This window comes from Pseudophryne corroboree, chromosome 5, assembly GCF_028390025.1.
Source record: "Pseudophryne corroboree isolate aPseCor3 chromosome 5, aPseCor3.hap2, whole genome shotgun sequence".
NCBI lineage: Eukaryota > Metazoa > Chordata > Amphibia > Anura > Myobatrachidae > Pseudophryne > Pseudophryne corroboree.
Genome location: NC_086448.1, coordinates 422,132,043 through 422,135,623, shown reverse-complemented (window position 1 = coordinate 422,135,623; position 3,581 = coordinate 422,132,043). Strand labels below are relative to the sequence as shown.

Below are 3,581 nucleotides of genomic sequence, written 5' to 3'. Positions count from 1 at the left end.
CAGGTCTGAATTAGGCCCAATGTATGATACTAACATGGTCCTAGCACTAGGGAAGATAAAACCTGGAGCAAATAACTTGGGTCTCTATGAGAAAGAATCTTGGGTTTTGGATAAAAAGTCAATAACATAGATAAATTGCAAATGAATAAAAATGAAAGTACATAACAAAATGCAGTAGTATAATTATACAAATAGTATGTCTGACCAGGAAATTCTGGTTATTTAGATCATCATTTGGCAAAATTCTGGCAAAGAGATTTGCAGAGTGTCGGGTGACCGGCAAAGAGATCTGCAAAGTGTCAGTTGAAGACGACGGGAGGGATCGCAGAGGAATTAGTGACTGGAGAATAGCATGCAGGAGGTAAGTTACCATACTTGTGTAATTGTGTGTGTGGTGGGGGGTATTGAGAGCACAGTACAAAACATAGGGTCTATGGTGGGGGAGAGCAGACAATACAAAACATGCAGAAGGGGGCAACTTGGTATAGCACATACAGATGGTGTGGGGGCACAATACAAAAACATAGCAATTGTGGCGTACTCTATAAGACATATATAGGAAGGACATACACTTTTGGGGGTTGCAAGATGTAGTACATACTGTAATACAGAAAAACAGGAAGGGTGGGGAGAGCATGATACAGAACGGGTGTGGTATGGAAGGTAGATAGTAACTATGTCAACAGTGTCTAGGTCGACCACTATTGGTCAACAGTAACTAGGTCGACAGGGTCTCTAGGTCGACAGGGTCTTTAGGTCGACATGGTCTAGGTCATCAGGTCAAAAGGTGTCGACCTAGAAACCCTGTCGACCTAGTTACTGTCGACCAATAGTGGTTGACCTAGATAGTGTCAACTTAGTTACTGTCGACCTAGAGACCGGATCCCATACAGAACATACAGATCGGGGGAAGAACAATACAGATCAGGGGAGATATTGAATTGGTGTATATTTACAGTATATCCCATCGCAAAGTGATTGACAGGAAGTCAGCGTTTGAGGTGGTAACGGGAGTGGCTAACTGTATACAGACATGTCAGGTCCGTTCACACGCCGTTCCATGTGCGTGCATAAATTACCGATTGCGACCTGTGTTGCTGCTGGAGAGCCCCCTGTGTCTAGCAGACTTGCTCAGCCTACGACTGCTCAGACTCACGATGCAATTGGGAATGGCAAGATTGCAGCAGCGATCGCTTCAACAACCACAACTGAATCAGGCCACAATTACACCATTATAATTTACTATTTTATCACATTTAACAACTAAGGGGTCAGTTTAATTAGGTGCGAGTTTGTCTTACAACAGCCGCACTTTCCGGTAGCCCCATAGGCTGAATCTGGCCACGAAGGGTGTGAGTTTGGATGCTGTTGAATCGTCGCAGCAATGGTAACTTGTACCTAATTGGATTGACCCCTAAATGTTAGCAATTTATAGCTTTTATTATTTACTGGTCAAATTTCTTTTCTGAATGTACCCACTAATTACTATAAGAGAGAACTTATCCCCCCAATGTGTGTATTGTATAAAAGCAATGGGCCCTTTGGGATAATTGTCCTTATTTTAGGTATTTTCCATGTCCTCAGTAGTTAGAGTAACATATTTACATAGAGAGATTTTTCTCTCTACACAACCACACCACTGTTTGCAGTTTGTCTCTCTGCTTGTTCATCCACTAACAATGATTTTTCATCTCTTCCTCTTCGTCTACACGCAGTGGGTGATCCCTGAATAGCTGCCCTGGGAGGAGAGCTGCGGACACATGCTCCAAATGTTGGGACATATGCATTACCTATTAGGAGATGCGGTAAAGATGCCGGCTGTTGGGTTTACAGCAGTCAGAATACTGACACTGGGATCCTGACACTTTTCAGAATCCCGACGTTGGAACTCCAAATGGGCAAGGATACCGACGCCCGTATCCCCACGATCATAGGTTTAGGGCTGGGCAAGGGGGGTTAGGTTTAGGCATCAGGCACGGGGGGAGGAGGGTTGGTTAGGCTGCAGGGGAGGGAGGGTTATGTTTAGGCATCAGGTGGGGGGTTAGGTTTAGGCGTCAGGTGGGGGTTAGGGTTAGGCTGCAGGTGGGTGGAGGTTAGGGTTAGGCTGCAGGTGAGTGGAGGTTAGGGTTAGGCTGTGGATAGGGTGGGTTAGGCACCCCCGGGGGGAGGATAGGCTGCGTGGGAGGGAAGGTTAGGTTTAGGCATCAGGCGGGAGGGTTAGGTGTAGGCATTAGGTGGGAGGGTTAAGTTTAGGCTGCAGGTGGGGTAAGCTTAGGGTTAGGCACCCCTGGGGGTGGTTAGACTGCGGGGAGGGAGGGTTAGGTTTAGGCGGGGGGGTTAGGTTTAGGCATCAGGTGGGGGGATAAGTATAGGCTTTGGGTGGGGGGAGGTTAGGGTTAGGCTGCGGGTAGGTTGGCTTAAGGTTCGGCACCCCTGCGGGTGGTTAGGCTGTGGGGGAGGGAGGGTTAGGTTTAGGCATCAGGTGGGGGGTTAAGTATAGGCTTTGGATGGGGGGAGGTTAGGGTTAGGCTGCGGGTAGGTTAGGTTAGGGTTAGGAACCCCTGGGGATGGTTAGGCTGTGGGGAAGGGAGGGTTAGGTTTAGGCATCAGGTGGGGGGTTAAGTTTAGGCTGCATGTGGGGGGAGGTTAGTGTTAGGCTGTGGGAAGGGTGGGTTAGGGTTAGGCACTCCTGGGAGTGGTTAGGCTAGGAGTGAGGGAGGGTTAGGTTTAGGCAGCAGGGATGGAGGGGGGGTGGTTAGGCAGCGGGAAAGGGAAGGTTAAGTTTAGGCAGCAGGGATGGAGGGGGGTGGTTAGGCTGCGGGAGAGGGAGGGTTAGGTTTAGTTAGCAGGGACAGAGGTTAGGATTAGGCACCTCTGCGGGAGGGTTAGGCACAAAGGGGGGAGGTTAGGGTTAGACTGCGGACAGGCAGGGTTAGGGGGGTGGGGAGAGGGAGAGGGTTAGGCATCAGGTGGAGTGGTTAGGGTTAGGCTGCGGGTGAGGGGAGGATAGGGTTAGGCTGTAGGTAGGGTGGGTTAGGGTTAATGACCCCAGGGGTGGTTAGGCTGTGGAGGAGGGAGGGTTAGGTTTAGGCATCATGTGGGGAGATTAGGTTTAGGCATCAGGCGGGGGTTTAGGTTTAGGCTTTAGGTAGGGGGTGGTTAGGGTTAGGCAGCGGGTAGGGTTGGTTAGGATTAGGCACCCCTGGGGGTTGTTAGGCTGTGGGGATGGGAGGGTTAGGTTTAGGCATCAGGCGGGGGTTAGGTTTAGGCATCAGGTGGGGGGTTAGGATTAGGCTGTGGGTGGGGGTAGGACAGGGTTAGGCTGCGGGTGGGGGGAAGTGAGGGTTAGGCTGTGGGTAGGGTGAGTTAGGCACCACGGGAGTGGTTAGGCTGCGGGGAAGGGAGGGTTAGGTTTAGATTGCGGTCAAGCAGGGTTAGGGTGGGGGGAGAACACCCTTTACTCACTCTGTAGGCCTTTTTTGTACTGGGATCCCGGCATCGATATGACAACCACCGGGATCCCATGCGCTGGGTTAGCATACTGACCCCTCTATTAGTACACCTCTTAATGCCCAGAGGGA

The 3,581-nt window shown here is 50.3% G+C and overlaps 1 long non-coding RNA gene across 1 annotated transcript; it reads left to right on the top strand.

Moving 5' to 3' along the window:
• Positions 1 to 230: 230 nt before the first annotated feature.
• Positions 231 to 1,973, top strand: LOC134929087 (uncharacterized). The gene is made up of 2 exons (XR_010178270.1): positions 231 to 361; positions 1,716 to 1,973. It is a non-coding gene; the product is annotated as an uncharacterized LOC134929087 (long non-coding RNA).
• The last annotated feature ends 1,608 nt before the right edge of the window (positions 1,974 to 3,581 follow it).